The sequence below is a fragment of the Pleurodeles waltl genome, chromosome 7 (genome assembly GCF_031143425.1).
Source record: "Pleurodeles waltl isolate 20211129_DDA chromosome 7, aPleWal1.hap1.20221129, whole genome shotgun sequence".
In the NCBI taxonomy this organism is placed as follows: domain Eukaryota; kingdom Metazoa; phylum Chordata; class Amphibia; order Caudata; family Salamandridae; genus Pleurodeles; species Pleurodeles waltl.
The window spans coordinates 1,346,209,349-1,346,226,468 of record NC_090446.1 but is presented as its reverse complement, the minus strand read 5'-3'; positions in this window follow the sequence as shown (position 1 = coordinate 1,346,226,468).

Here is a 17,120-nt window from a genome sequence, read left to right as displayed (position 1 = left end):
GTTGTTCTAAAACATACAATACCCAGAGCCAACATCTGTGTTGCAGGCTGTACTTATTTTCTATTGCATACCAACTGTGCTTCAACTCATGTTGTTTAAGCTAACAAATGTAAAAACGATATTAAGAAAACTTATATGTAGGAAGCTGGCCTGGTGTGTGGTGGGTACCTATGGTACTTACACCTTATACCAGGTCCAGGAATCCCCTCTTAGTGAAGTGTAGGCCGTATCTAGAAGCCAGGCTCTCTAGAGGTAGCTGTGGATGAGCAGCCAAGGCTTATCTAGGAGACATACAAAGCTCATGCAATACCACTGTAGTCACACAGCACTTACACAAATGAAAGAAAACACTCAGTTGTACAAAAATAATGGTACTTTATTTTTGGCACAAATCACCACAAAATACTAGACAGGTGACCCACCCTTAGGAGGTAAGTAGTACACTAAATATATACACTAGCAATCAGAAATAGGCATAGAAAAAAGAAGAAAACAGTACAAATAGTTATAACCAATAGTGACCATAGGGGGAGCAAAAACCACATACTAAAAAAAATGGAATGCGAACAAGGTACCCCCACCTCGGTAAGTAAACTGTGAAGAGGGGATCTGGGGGTATTAGAAAACCACAAAAGTAAGTAACACAGTACCCCCAGCAACCAGGAATGCAGAAACATAACACTGGATTTTCCCCAAACCACCCAAAATGAGGAAAAGAAGCAAAAGAAGACACCCAGGGAAGACTGCAAGAAAACCAGCGGTGGTTTCCTGAAGAAAGAAGACCTGTGGAGAGAGGGGACTAAGTCCAAGAGTCACAGTGGAGTCCAGGAGGAGTAGAAGGTACTACCCAACCAGCTGTGGATGCAGGAGTTGGTCGATGGTACTGAAGAACAGGTCCACAAAGGCATGGAAGCAGTCGCCAACTGGATGAGAAACAGCTGCCTGCAACTTAACGCAAACAAGACAAAAGTACTCATCATGGGCCCTCAACCCAATGTATGGAACGCCTCCAGGTGGCCACCCACCCTCGGAAACCCGCCCACCCCCACCAGCCAAGCCCACAACCTCGGAATCATCCTGGACTCCAACCTCAGCATGAACCAGCAAATCAACTCAGTCACCGCCACCTGCTTCCGCACCCTCCGCCTCCTACGCAAGTCCTTCAAGTGGATCCCCCTCGAACATAGAAAGACCATCACACATGCCCTGATCACTATACGCTACTGCCCCCCCTCAGTGCCTTGAGACCCTGACGGGTGAGTAGTTACCCTTTACAAGCACGGATTGAGGTCAGCACTGCAGCGCTGAAGCCGGAGAAGAGTTCCTGATGGATGCAGAAGATGTCCCACGCCGGAAGGAAGATTGCAGACGGTTGACGGTGCAGGATTTTCTTCATCATGCCTTGGCAAAGGCAAACTCGAGGTTAGTGGAAAAGAGGTGCTGCCTGGGACCAGCAAGGCCCAGGAGGACTCAACAAAGGAGGGGGAGTCACAGAGGACCCTCAGGGTCACAGAAAGTCCACAAGTGCAGAGGCAGAACCCACAGGAGTCCCCCAGGAAGGGGACACAAGAGTCGCAGAAGAAGCACACGCAGCTTTACAAAGGTGGATCCCACGCCGTGGGAGAGCCACGCAGGAGGCTGTGCTTTGCAGAATGGAGTGCTGGGGGTTGGAGCTACACGTCACCTGAATATCCTGTGGAGGAGATGCAAATAAGCCTTGGCAGCTGCAAGAGACGCGGTGCACAGGGGTACTGTCCTGTGTGGGAAGGCAAAGGCTTACCTCCACCAAAGTTGGACAGCTGGCCGAGATGACCAAGAGGACTACCCTGGACCACCACCCATGATGCAGGATCCACGCAGCTCAGCAGGAGAGGGGATCTATGCAGCCAGTTGTGCTTGTCGTCGGTGCCTGCGGTTGCAGGGGAGCGACTCCATCACTCCAAGGGAGATTCCTTCTTTTTCTTGTGCAGGCTTAAGAGTTGCAGTCTTCTGAGGATGCACGGCGAGGAAATTGTTGCAAAGCTGGCAGGAACTCTGGATACAATGTTGCAGAAGAGTCTTCCTCATGGATCTGCAGCCGTGGAGGGTCCAGTCACGGATCCGGAGGCCAGAAGTCAAAGGAGAGGTTGCAGAGGAGTCCTGCTGGAATATTGCAAGCCGAATCTGAGGACCATCCCCAGAGGAAGACCCTATGTAGCCCAAAGAGGGGGTTTGGTCACCTAACCAGGTAACTGCCTATCAGAAGGTGCCTCTGACATCACCTGCCTGACCACTCAGATGCTCCCAGAGTTCCCTGCCCACCCTGGAATCAAGATGGCAGAAACCAGGGACCCAATGGAGGAGCTCTGGGCACAACTCCTGTGGTGGTGATGGACAGGGGAGTGGTCACTCCCCTTTCCATTGTCCAGTTTTGCGTTAGGGCAGGGACTGGGGGACCCTGAACCGGTGTGGACTGGTTTATGCACGGAGGGCACCAAACGTGCCCTTCAAAGCAAAACCAGTGGCTGGGGGAGGCTGCCCCTCCCAAGCCAGTCAACCTATTTTCAAAGAGAGAGGGTGTTACCTCCCTCTCCCCAAGGAAATCCGTTGTTCTGCCTTTCTGGGATTGATCAGATCAAGCAGCAGGAGGGCAGAAACCTGTCTGAGGGGTGGCAGCAGCTAGGCTGTCTGGAAAACCCTGTAAGACTGGTGCTAGCAATGCTGGGAATCCTCTAAGGAGCCCCCAGAGTGCATGGAATAATACTTACAATACTTTCAACAGTATTGGGGTATGGTTCCAATCTATTTGATACCAAACATGCCCAGGTTTGGAGTTACCATTATGTAGCTGGACAAAGGTAGTGACCTAAGTCCAGTACACGCATAAAATAGCACTCACGAAGTCCAGCAAAATGGGGCTGGAGTTTGTGGGTGAACCTTTGCTAGTGCAGGGGTGCCCTCACACAGGTCCCTGCACCCTGCCCTCTGGGTTGAGAGGGCCTACTATAGGGGTGACTTACAGTGACCTGGTGCAGTGACCTGTAGTGACAACGGGTGCGTGCACCCGGTTCACGCAGACTGCAACGGCAGGCCTGCAGAACCCTATGCATGGGCTCCCTATGGGTGGCAGAATAACTACTGCAGCCCACAGAGATCCTCTGGAACCCCAATGCCCTGGATACCTAGGTACCATATACTAAGGACTTAAATGGGCATACCAATATGCAAATTGTGGAAATACAAAGTTATCAGCAACCACATTTAGATGCTGGGAGGTTGACAGAAGGGGGGTAAATCCCGAATCTGGGCTGGAGGGACATGGAGAGGCATCTGAAAGATTGTGTTGCCCTATTTGGGTAGGGCTGTGACCTCATGCCAGGGTAAGCCGCCCCACCCCTTTTTTAATTGCTCCATAGTGATCAGCCGGCTTTCTGTCCCACCTGAGGTGAGGGAGCAGGGGACAGATTGGAGATAAACCTTCCCAATTTGCCTTTTACTAGTCCTTTTTGAGGGGGGACACGACCTGTTGCGGGAAGCTGTAGCTCTCTAAATACCATTCTTTTACTGGAACTCTGCCTCTTCTGACAGCAAAACAGCAGAAAGGTGTTGTGGGCAAGATACATTTTTAAAACTTGGGTGGTGGGGCACTTGCCGAAGCCTTGCGGGGCACTCCCCCTACCTGCAGGCCTGTGGAGATCCCAAAGTAGGTGTCCGCTAGTTACAGGTTCATTTAAAGAAGGAAATAGTCCCCTTTTGTGAGAAAACAGGGCTGATTGCAGAGGCCCCCTAACTTTTTGCCCCCATTTTCCACTTTTTGCTGGTGTTTTCCTGACTCTGATGGTGCCCTGGGTACTGCTAACCAGTCCCAGGGCCTGTGCTCTGTGTAAAATCAATATGCAAATTAGGCTAATTATAATTGGCTAAGTTAACCTACCTATAAGTCCCTAGTATATGGTAAGGCATGTAGGTTTAGGGACCACAGCATAGGTAGTGCACCCATAGGTGCACTGCTGAGGTGCCCAGTGTCATTTTAAAGGCAGGCCTGCCTTGCTGGCTGCTTTTAAATTAAAGTTATATGCAAATTCGACTTTGGAATTAAAAGTAGTTCCAACGTCTTAAACTACCTTATTTTTACATATAAGTCACCCCTAAGGTGTGCCCTATGTGCCCCTAGGGCTGGGTGCCATGTAACTATAAGCAGGGACTTTATAAAAGTAGATTTATAAACCCTAGTGAGGTAAAAACAGCCAAATTTGTTTTTCCCTCATTGAAGTAAATGGCCTTCATAGGCTAGAATGGGGAGACTTTATTTTAAATTTTAACGTCTCCTTAAATGTTGCATACCAAGAATTTGGTATCAAATTAATTGTTGTAATAAATCCCACAACTTCCAGTTGTTGGATTTAATATAACTTGTTCAGGTAAAAAGTTTTAGACTTTACCTAAAAAGTTGACCAATTTAAGCCCTGCATTGTTTTTGCTCCTGTGCTCTGATTGGCCAGCCTGCAGCAGCTTAGCCAAGCTGCCTTGATGAGGTGTGAAGTGGCCTGGCTTCACACAAAGGAATGTGCCTGTGGGAGAGAATCTCCCCTCAGCAGATGGTGAGGCAGGAAGGGGGAGGGCTGCCAAACTGGTCTTCAAAGGCAGAGAAGGACATTTGGAGCAACCAGCAACACCCCCACATCCTGCAACCCCAGACAACTAGGTGCCCCCTTGATTAGATTAGGAGAGGGCAGGAGAGGGGTGTGTTTATGATTTTTAGCCACACCAGTGGGTGGGCTCAGCCAGATGTAACCTCCAAAAATCAGATTCAGCCATGTTGGATTTTTAGAGAATGTTGCCTTCTGGGATGGATTTTTGCCACACTTCCCAGGAAGTGGTCATCACAGGGGGACGACCCTGTACCTGATTGGAGAACCAGGAACCCCCTGCTTTTCACCCAGGAGCAAGGATAAAACTGGCAGACCTGCACCCACACCTCAGTTCCCTACCACATCCAACAAGGAAGAACAACAGAAGAAGAAGGACTGCCCTGCTGGACCCCTGGCCTGCACCTGGAACCTGCACTCAGAAGGACTGCACCAGCTGCACACTTGGGCTTCACCACAAGAAGGACTTTGCCTGGCTTCAACTGGTTCAAGGAGGGACTCCCTGTTTGCTACAGGTGAAAAATTGCTATCCAGAGTCCCCTGCACCAACTCCTGAAGAAAGCGACCAGCTGACTACTGTCCAGTGGCCAAAAAGGAGTTTGCGCCAGGTGCATTCTGGGAGTTGTAGTCCGCACCCCCCAAGGACCATCTCAGAACTTCTGGACCCTTGGGGTGAGCTGTGGACCCCAAAAGAACCTTAAAAGGACATCTTGGAGAAGCCCCAGAAGTTTGGAGAAGTTTGGACAACTTTTTGAAAAAAAGCTCCATAGAGGGACCGACCCGCCGCGGCAACTCTAGCCGGCTTGCCTCAACCGCGACCCGGCCTGATTTGCTGGTTCGTCCCGGTAAAGAAAAATTTCAGAAAAAGAGACTAAGTCCAAAGGTAAAAAGTTGACCGGGACCTCCCAGCCATCGTATCCGAGAAGGGCTCCATGGACGTCGGATCAAGATCCAGGTTTACCCCGGTCGAAGGATTTTCACCTCGAAAAAACGACTAAGTCCGAAGGTAAAAATCTCCACCGAGGATTCCAGCATCGCGTATCCGGAGAAGGGCTCCAGGAGGTCAGATAGGACTGGCAGGTTCGTCCCGCTGAAGAGAATCTTCAAAATAAAGACTAAGGGGGTTATTCCAACTTTGGAGGAAGTGGTAATCCGTCCCAAAAGTGACGGTAAAGTGACGGATATACCACCAGCCGTATTACGAGTCCATTATATCCTATGGAACTCGTAATACGGCTGGTGGTAAATCCGTCACATTTGGGACGGATTACCACCTCCTCCAAAGTTGGAATAACCCCCTAAGTGTGAAGGTAAACTTTTAACCGAGGCCTCCCGCGACCTGTAGCCGAGCAGGGCTCCATCGCGGTCGGCCTGAAACTTTGACTTTGCCCCGGTCGAGGTGCAACCAGATGACCCGATTGGCGCTTTTTGTTTCTAAGTGCTAGAAAAATAATAATTCTTTAAAAATTCATATCTCCGGTTCCCTTTATCCGATTTTATTCGTTTTTGTGTCATTTTAAAGATAAAAATATAAAGTATTTTTATAAATTGGTTTTGGATTTTTAAACTGTTTCCTGTGTTTTATTTAATTACTGTTTTGTGATATTTTAATGCTTTACACACTGTCTCCTAAGTTAAGCCTTGACGCTCGTTGCCAAGCTACCAAGGGTTGAGCTGGGGTTAATTTACTGAGACCTAACTGGACCTAAGTGGAGGTTAGTGGCTTGTTGCTAGGTGTAGGTACCTACCTGCCCTTACCAATAACCCATTTTCCAACATTTTTGGTGGCAGCGGTGGGATCCTGTACTTGTGTTCAGTATCACGTTACAGTTTTAAGTAAAACAAATTAAAAATCCTTTAAATTGTCCTATTGCAAAAATTGTTTTTATTTTTAATTTGGATTAATTTCAATTATTGAATTTTTGTGATTTTTCTAAATTCTTGTTTCCAATTTTTGCAAAAAGTTTTTGTTGACACAAAACCAGGGAACCATGGAGCTTGATCTGGCTAGCCTACCCACACTGACAGTAGTCCAGCTTAGGGGGTTGTGTACTGAAAGAGGGTTGCCTGCAACCACCGACCTCAGGAAGCAAGTCCTGATCAAATCCCTGACAGCATGGGCTGAGGCCCAAGAGGTAGACCCAGGGGAAGCTCCAGAGGAGGGAGAAACAGGGGTGGATGCTAGCTCTAACCACTCAGGGGAGGGAGGGCATCTGAGCCTAAGTGAGGATGAGGAAGACCGGTCCTCAGTACATACAGTCACTAGGGGCAGACCCAAAGCTAGTGGTGGGAAGGGGGTCCCTTCAGGAGGAGAGAACCCATCCATCAGGGAAAGAGAGCTGGAGGCCCAGCTAGCATACATAGCTTTGGAAGCAGACAAGCTGGCCCTAGAAAAGAAAAAGTGGGCAAAGAAAGAGAAAAGAGATGGTGGCAGCGACAGAGAAGTTGAGGTGTCCATGGGTGGGGGAGTTTGCCCCAGATTACCCAAGGGGGTGGTTCCTGCTTATGTGAAGGGGGATGATATAGACAAGTGGTTGGAGGCCTTTGAGAGGGCACTCCAAATGAGAAGGGTTAGGCCTCAATACTGGGGTTCCCTTTTGTGGGAGTTGGTCCCCAACTCAGGGAGGGATAGGCTTCTGACCTTAAGGGGGGAGGAGGCAGATTCGTACCCTAGTATGAAGAGATGCTTAACCAAGAAGTTTGGTCTAACCCCAGAGCAGTTTAGAATGAAGTTCAGGGACACCCAGAAGGTCAGTACCCAGTCTTGGGTTGACTTTGTAGACACCTCACTAAAGGCACTAGAGGGCTGGATTATTGGTAACAAAGTAAATACTTATGAGGGGTTATACAATCTGATCATGAGAGAGCACATCTTGACCAATTGTACCCAAGAAAGGTTACACCAGCATCTAGTGGACTCTAAGCAGACCAACCCTAGAGAGCTAGGGGAGGCAGCTGATGAGTGGTTGAGAACCAGGGTGGTTGTCAAGTCCCAGGGGGGAGACTCCAAGAAGGGGGGGGCAGGTCCCCAAAAACCTAAGGAGGGAGGTGGTAAGCCCACCACAGAGACTCCCTCTGTACCCCAGAACCCTAAGAAGGAGGAGAGTAAATCCCACTCCCACTCTGACAAGCAGAGACAGGGAGACCCAGGGTTAAAAAAGCTCTTGGACAGTAGGGCTTGCTTTGACTGTCAGCAGACAGGTCACTTCAGAGGAGATGCAGCCTGTCCAAAGAAGGTGGTTAGCACTGGGCTGTCTAGTGTAGCCATGGAGGAGGACTCCTCAGATGATGAAGTCCTCCTAGCATTGAGCTGGGAGACAGGACCACCCCATTCAGGTGAATGGGATCCCTACCACTGGCCTGAGAGACACCTGTGCCCGTCCCACTATAGTGAGTGACCGGTTAGTGACCCCAGACATGTATGTCACAGGAGAGACAAGGAAAGTCAGGATAGCCACAGGGGAGGTCACCTCCAAATCTGTAGCCATAGTGCCACTAGAGAGGGAGGGTATCCTTGACTGGTTTAGGGTGGTAGTCAGTGCTGACCTCCCCCTAGATTGTATCCTGGGCAATGACCTCCCAGAGGTGAGTCTGGTCCCAGGTGGAGCGGTCGCCCAGGGCTCCCCCCCAACCCAAAGTCCTGGGGAGTCAGTCCCTACAGTTAGGAGACTGGGGTCCCCAAGAAAAGGAAAGAAGAAAAGGAAGGGTAGGCCACTCTTAAAGAGAGTTCCAGGGAGCCAAAGGCCTTCTGCCCCAGTAGGGGGGGAGCCCAGATTTGGCACTGGTGAGGCCTCCCCTGACCCCAAGGAAGTCCTGAGTAGTCAGGCAGCTGTCCAGATGCAGGGTGTTGCCCCTGCACTGACAGAAGGCAGAGTGGAAGGAGGGTGTCTGCCACAGGAGGTGGTAGCCCCCCACTCTAGACAGCAAGAGGGGTGCCAGGACCCCAAAGCTGCCCCTAAAGCAGCTCAGCCACCTGTCAGTGGAGAGCTTAGGGTGTGGTTCTGGGTACTGACAGCTGTCAGTAGCCTCTGCTGGGTGCTAGCCTTCCTGGCAGCACTGTACTTGGCCTGGGAGGTAGACCCCAGGGCCAATAGCAAAGTAGGCCCCCTGACCCTGTTGGTCATGGTGGGGTTGCTCAAGTGTTGGGTGACCTCTTTGGGTAAGCTAGGAGTTGCCCTAGCAAAGTTATGAGTAGGGGAGGTGGGCACCTCACTACCCAAGTTGGCAGAGAGAGAGGAGGAAGACTCCCCTAGAGGTAAGTTTCAGTTTGAGATGGGTCCTTTCACTGTTGGGATGGCTTCACTACCCAGAGGGAGTGACCATGACAGGAGGATGTAAGGCAGAGTAGGCCCTGCAAAGGGACAGCCAGTTTTCTTCACTGTCTTCCTCGCCTAACAAGCCAGGAAGACTCTCCCAGGGTTGGGCTGAGTCTCCTGGGCGTGTGGGCTGGGGGGGGGGCTTGTGTGAGAAAACAGGGCTGATTGCAGAGGCCCCCTAACTTTTTGCCCCCATTTTCCACTTTTTGCTGGTGTTTTCCTGACTCTGATTGTGCCCTGGGTACTGCTAACCAGTCCCAGGGCCTGTGCTCTGTGTAAAATCAATATGCAAATCAGGCTAATTATAATTGGCTAAGTTAACCTACCTATAAGTCCCTAGTATATGGTAGGGCATGTAGGTTTAGGGACCACAGCATAGGTAGTGCACCCATAGGTGCACTGCTGAGGTGCCCAGTGTCATTTTAAAGGCAGGCCTGCCTTGCTGGCTGCTTTTAAATTAAAGTTATATGCAAATTCGACTTTGGAATTAAAAGTAGTTCCAAAGTCTTAAACTACCTTATTTTTACATATAAGTCACCCCTAAGGTGTGCCCTATGTGCCCCTAGGGCTGGGTGCCATGTAACTATAAGCAGGGACTTTATAAAAGTAGATTTATAAACCCTAGTGAGGTAAAAACAGCCAAATTCGTTTTTCCCTCATTGAAGTAAATGGCCTTCATAGGCTAGAATGGGGAGACTTTATTTTAAATTTTAAAGTCTCCTTAAATGTTGCATACCAAGAACTTGGTGTCAAATGAATTGTTGTAATAAATCCCACAACTTCCAGTTGGGATTTAATATAACTTGTTCAGGTAAAAAGTTTTAGACTTTACCTAAAAAGTTGCCAATTTCAGCCCTGCATTGTTTTTGCTCCTGTGCTCTGATTGGCCAGCCTGCAGCAGCTTAGCCAAGCTGCCTTGATGAGGTGTGAAGTGGCCTGGCTTCACACAAAGGAATGTGCCTGTGGGAGAGAATCTCCCCTCAGCAGATGGTGAGGCAGGAAGGGGGAGGGCTGCCAAACTGGTCTTCAAAGGCAGAGAAGGACATTTGGAGCAACCAGCAACACCCCCACATCCTGCAACCCCAGACAACTAGGTGCCCCCTTGATTAGATTAGGAGAGGGGTGTGTTTATGATTTTTAGCCACACCAGTGGGTGGGCTCAGCCAGATGTAACCTCCAAAAATCAGATTCAGCCATGTTGGATTTTTAGAGAATGCTGCCTTCTGGGATGGATTTTTGCCACACTTCCCAGGAAGTGGTCATCACAGCGGGACGACCCTGTACCTGATTGGAGAACCAGGACCCCCCTGCTTTTCACCCAGGAGCAAGGATAAAACTGGCAGACCTGCACCCACACCTCAGTTCCCTACCACATCCAACAAGGAAGAACAACAGAAGAAGAAGGACTGCCTTGCTGGACCCCTGGCCTGCACCTGGAACCTGCACTCAGGACTGCACCAGCTGCACACTAGGGCTTCACCACAAGAAGGACTTTGCCTGGCTTCAACTGGTTCAAGGAGGGACTCCCTGTTTGCTACAGGTGAAAAATTGCTATCCAGAGTCCCCTGCACCAACTCCTGACGAAAGCGGCCAGCTGACTACTGTCCAGTGGCCAAAAAGGAGTTTGCGCCAGGTGCATTCTGGGAGTTGTAGTCCGCACCCCCCAAGGACCATCTCAGAACTTCTGGACCCTTGGGGTGAGCTGTGGACCCCAAAAGAACATTAAAAGGACATCTGGGAGAAGCCCCAGAAGTTTGGAGAAGTTTGGACAACTTTTTATAAAAAAGCTCCATAGAGGGACCGACCCGCCCCGGCAACTCTAGCCGGCTTGCCTCAACCGCAACCCGGCCTGATTTACTGGTTCGTCCCGGTAAAGAAAAATCTCCGAAAAAGAGACTAAGTCCAAAGGTAAAAAGTTGACCGGGACCTCCCAGCCATCGTATCCGAGAAGGGCTCCATGGACGTCGGATCAAGATCCAGGTTTAACCCGGTCGAAGGATTTGCACCTCGAAAAAACGACTAAGTCCGAAGGTAAAAATCTCCACCAAGGATTCCAGCATCGCGTATCCGGAGAAGGGCTCCAGGAGGTCGGATAGGACTGGCAGGTTCGTCCCGCTGAAGAAAATCTTCAAAATAAAGACTAAGGGCCTGATTCTAACTTTGGAGGACGGTGTTAAACCGTCCCAAAAGTGGCGGATATACCACCTACCGTATTACGAGTCCATTATATCCTATGGAACTCGTAATACGGTAGGTGGTATATCCGCCACTTTTGGGACGGTTTAACACCGTCCTCCAAAGTTAGAATCAGGCCCTAAGTGTGAAGGTAAACTTTTAACCGAGGCCTCCCGCGACCTGTAGCCAAGCAGGGCTCCATCGCGGTCGGCCTGAAACTTTGACTTTGCCCCGGTCGAGGTGCAACCAGATGACCCGATTGGCGCTTTTTGTTTCTAAGTGCTAGAAAAATAATAATTCTTTAAAAATTCATATCTCCGGTTCCCTTTATCCGATTTTATTCGTTTTTGTGTCATTTTAAAGATAAAAATATAAAGTATTTTTATAAATTGGTTTTGGATTTTTAAACTGTTTCCTGTGTTTTATTTAATTACTGTTTTGTGATATTTGAATGCTTTACACACTGTCTCCTAAGTTAAGCCTTGACGCTCGTTGCCAAGCTACCAAGGGTTGAGCTGGGGTTAATTTACTGAGACCTAACTGGAGGTTAGTGGCTTGTTGCTAGGTGTAGGTACCTACCTGCCCTTACCAATAACCCATTTTCCAACACCTTTACATCGGTACTCAGGGGCCAGAGTTATGCCTGTCAAGAAAGGATGCCCTCTCCTTTTTCTTTTTAAAAAATACCCCTGCTATCTGGTGGGCTGTGTCAATCTGCCTCCAATGTGCAAATAGGTCATAAAGCCTCTAAGCTGCCCCCAGGTGGGCAAAATGACCGTTAGGCCATTTATAGGTGCGAGCAAAGCCCAATGCCTCAGGGGCCGCCTCCAACAATTTTTTATATTTTTAAATAATAGTCCCTGTGTCTAGTGGCTTTTTCTTCCTTGAGAGGCCTGACTGGGGATCTTCCAAAGGTGCAAAAAGTTAAAAGTGAATAATAGCGCCTTATAGTGCAATCTGCTTTCACTTTGTTTACTGTGACAACAGAACACTGTCCATTACAGTCAACAAAAATGAAATATAACTGGCACACAAAAAAAGCTTTTCCCTTGCCTTCTGACTTTGTTTTAAAAAAATAAAAACCTTCTGGTGGAACAACCGGAAGGATGTTCTCAAACAATGCACTTGTAATAAGGTAGATGGGATATCTGTCACATTTGTGACAGAGTACCCATCTGCCAAACTCTTAATTAGGCCTTAAGTAAAGCAGCTCAGCCACCAGTTCAAAGTGTGGGAAAAACCTTATACAGATTATAATGCAAAAGAGCATTGTGATAATCCAAATTTGATTTGAATAAAGCACAGTTCACTCTAATGGGAATTTAGTATATAACTTCATCAGGTGAGAAAAGCCTCTTATAATAGATTGCAAGGAGATACCCCTCTAAAACAAGCAATCCAACCAGAGAACCAAAAAGCCACTAATGAAATAAAGATGTAAGAACATGAGGGTGACAGCCTCCACAATGGTATAAACATACACAGGATGTGGTCGATACAATAGATGAAAGGTTTACTGCTACCAAGTTAGACTTTGTGAAAGAGGAAGGTAATAATAACACAACCAATCAACCCATTACTTACACACAGGAATAGGAAATGTTTATATAAGTGGCTATGACAGTTTGTGTACAGAGAAGTAGAGGGTGAGAGAAGATTATTATCTCATCTGGTCACAGACTTTGGGCCCGATGTATGATGCAATTTTGCAGTTGAAAAGGCGAATTTTGCCTTTTGCGACTGCAAATGGCCTTCCCTAATGTACCATCCCTATTTTGTGAGCCGGCATGCAAATACCAACTCGCAAAATAGGGACTGACTTGCAATTAGGAAGGGGCATTCCAAGGGCATCCCTTCCTAATCGCGAGTCGCAGTGGCATGTATGATTGTTTTGCAACTGCAAAATCACAGTTACCACCAATTTCAAATTGGTGGTGAACTATTCGCAAACGGGAAGGGATCCCTATGGGCCCCCTTCATCTTTATGAATAGAATCCAAAATATTTTTTCAGAGCAGGTAGTGGACCCATGGACTACTGCCTACTCTGAAAAAGTGAAACAAATTTTTTTTTTTTAATGCATCCTGTTTTCCTTTAAGGAAAATGGGCTGTATTTTTTATTTTATTTTTTAAACTGCTTTATTTAATAAAGCAGTCACTGACATGGTGTTCTGCTGTCCCCAGCAAGCCACTATCCCTGTGAGTGCGGCCATTCCCAATGGGGTCATAAATTGTGACCTTCTTCATGAATATTGATGAGGTAGGTTATTTGCGACCCCATTTGGAATTGCAAACAGTGTGGTTGACACTGTTTTACATTTGGTTTTGCCAATCGCAATTTTCACCTCGCAAATTATGAATTGCAAAACACACGTTCGTACATCTGGCCCTAACTGAGAAGCAAAATTTGTGAACTGGACAGCAGTTTGGTAAGAAGGGTGCTTTTAGTTACTCTACAAAGTACCAACATGAAGTGAAAATTTAGTGTTAAAAAAGATAGACAAGGCCTAAATGTTTTGAAGAGGCCTGTTCCTCCAACTTCAAAAACAGGGCAGAAACTTCCCAATGTTCCATTGGGTGGAAAGGATGTGGGTAAGACAGACAACCTAGTGGGAGAACAGGCCTGGTGCCTGGGGAGGAGGCTACTTCACTGGGAGACTTGCCAGAGTTGGCAGGACCCAAGGGGGCAGAAGGTCCCTTCTGAGAGGATTGAGCCAAGACCTGCAACAGTTAGCTGTCAAGCAGGAACAAGGGGATCCCAGTGGTACACATAAGGTATACTGGGAGGACAGGCTACTGTATAGTGAGGCAAGGGACCCCAAACCAGGGGCACTCAGGAGACTAGTGGTCCCCCAACAATGTATAGAGTTCCTCTTTAGCCTGGTCCATGACAATTTTGCTGGACATCTGGGGCAGACCGAGACCTGGGAAAGGTTTGTGGTAAATTATTTCTATGGGCCCCAGATGGCTTGACAACGTGAGGGTTTGTTTTGCTTCTGAGTCAGCTGCCAATCCAGTGGCAACACTGGAGGCAAGCCAAAGGCTCCCTGATACCTCTTCCTGTGGGGGGACTCCATTTGAGAAGGTAGAGGTTGACACTGTTGGTGCCCTAGACCCTTAGATAACCTCTGGGAACAGATTTATATTGGTAGTAGTGGACATTGCTACCAGATACCCAGAAGCCATTCCCCTTTGAACAATCACTGCTCCTTTGCTAGCTAGAGCCCTCCTTTGAATTTTCACCAGGTTTGGGTTCCCTAAGAAAGTCATATCAGATAGAGACACTAAGTTTCTGTCAGAACTATCTGAAAGCAATGTGGGATGAGTGTGGTGAGACTTATACTTTCATCACCCCCACCAACCCCAAGGAAATGGTCTCAAAGGAAGATTGAACAAGACCATAACAGGCATGATCATAGGTTTACCTGTAAAACCCCTATGCCGGTTGTAGTCTACAGGGAGGTTCCACAAACAGAGCAGGCTTTATACCCTTTGAGCTACTTTTTGGGCACCCTGTAAGGGGCCCCATAGGCTTGGTGAGAGTGGGTTGGGAAAGACCCCTCAAGGAACCCAAACAAGACATAGGCCCTCATTCTGACCCTGGCGGTCGGCGGAGAGACGGCGGTCGGACCGCGAACAGACCGGCGGTATTAAAAATGGCATTCTGACCGCGGCGGTCCCCGCCGCGACCGACCGCCACTTCTCCACTCCGACCGCCGCGGCGGTCATGACCGCGGGGCTGGAGTTTGCGCACTCCGGCCCGGCGGTCGTCCCAAGACCGCCAAGGGTATTATGACCCTGCCTACCGCCGCGGTTTCTTGCGGGCGGGAACCGCCGTGCGAACCATGGCGGTAAGCACTATCGGGGCCAGGGAATTCCTTCCCTGGCACTGATAGGGGTCTCCCCCACCCCCCACTACCCACCCGAGCCCTCCCCCCACACCCTCCACCCCCCTGCCACCCCCCAGAGGTGGTACGAACCCCCTCCCCACCCCCACCCCGACATGCACATACATGCACCCCGACATGCACACACCCCCAACATGCACATATACACACCCCCTACACACACATACACAACGGGGACACATACCCGCACACATACATGCCGACATGCACACCCGCCGAACTAAACACATTGCCCATAGGCACAGCAGCACTCCCCGCCCGCATGCACGCACTCACACACCCCCTCTACACACTCACACGCACACCCCCATGCACGGACACATCACACAACACCCCCCCACCTCCTCCCCTCACGGACGATCAACTTACCTTGTGCGTTGGTCCTCCGGGAGGTGACAGGAGCCATGGGGAGGTGACCGCCAACAGAAGACCGCCAACAGAAGACCGCCACACAGAAATGTGGGTCGTAATTCTGTGGGCGGTGTTCTGCTGGCGTGGCGGTGGAGGTTGACCAGTCTCCACTTTCCCGCCGACCGCCAGTGTGGCTGCTGGCGGTTTTCCGGCGGAACGCTCCCAGCGGTCAAAATGCGCACAGCGGCATACCGCCGCGGTCGGCGGTCTTCACCGCGGCGGTAACTCGGCGGTCTTGCGAAAAGACCGCCAAGGTCAGAATGAGGGCCATAGCATACTATGTACTTGGCCTTTGTTCCAGGATAGCGGAGTACATGAAAAAGACAAAAAAGGGTCAGCCAGCCAGGAGATTGTGAAGCACTGGTTTGACCAAAAGTCTTCAATTGTGAGTTACCAGCCAAGAGAGCAGGTATGGGTCTTAGAGCCTGTAGCACCCTGAGCGCTTCAGGGCAAGTTGACTAGGCCATATGCTATCTTGGAGAAAAAGTGGGAGGTCGTCTAGGAACCCCAAGGATCCCTCATAGGGTCATCCATGTCACCATGGTCAAGATGCATCATGACACAGCAGACATCACAATGCTCCTGGTTACAGAGGGTGGGGAAAAATAAGAATGTGAGCCTCTCCTTGCACTACTGCCAACAAATAACCACTATGGTACAATTGAAGGAGTAGTTCTCTCCTTCATCCTCACAGACCAGCGACAAAGGGACTACTATCAGTTGCTGAAGCAGTTTGCTGGGTTGTTCTCAGTGACACTAGGTCTGTCAACTTGGTATACCCATGATGTGGACACTGGTGACAGCTTGCCTGTCAAGAGTAAAATGTATAGATTGTCGGACCATGTCAAGGCTAGTATGAAGACTGAGGTTGCCAAGATGCTAGAGTTGGGTATGACAAAGCACCCTAATAGTCCATGTGCCAGTCCAGTACCACTGGTGCCCAAAAAGAATCTCAGAGGAGAGAAGTCTGAAATGAGATTATTTGTGTACTACAGAGATCAAAATGCAGTCACTAAGACTGTTGCACACCCCATAGCAAGAGCTGATGACCACATTTATATGTTAGGTGCTGCAAAATATATGAGTATCTTTGACTTGACTTGACGTTATTGGCAGATAGCCCTCACACCAGGATCCAAGGAGAGGTCTGCCTTTTTTACACCTGAAGGCCACTTTCAGTTCAAAATGATGCCCTTTGGGTTGAAAAATGCACTTGCCACCTTACAGAGGCTGGTGATCAGAGTACTTTCAGGTTTGAAACGTTTCAGTGGAGCATATGTGGATGATATTGCTGTATTCAGTTCCACCTGAGAGGATCACCTGGTTCACCACAAGGAAGTGTGTTAGGCCCCACAACAGGCAGACCTGACGATTAAGGTAAGTAATTGTCAGATAGAGCAAGGCTCTGTTGTGTACTTGGGCCACCAAGTGAGTGGAGGCCATGTACATCCCCTCCAGCCCAAAATCCAGATAATTCTGGCCTGGAAACATTTGAAGACTCAGACCCAAGTCATACCCTTTCTTGCCCCGGCTGGGTATTACAGGAGGTATGTTAAGGGTTTAGGTACCATAGTGGCACCACTAACAGAACTCAGCTCCAAGAAGCAACCCAGAAAAATTATCTGTACCGAGCAGTGTAAAAAATCTTTGGACACCATCAAGGAAGTTCAGTGCTCAGCACCT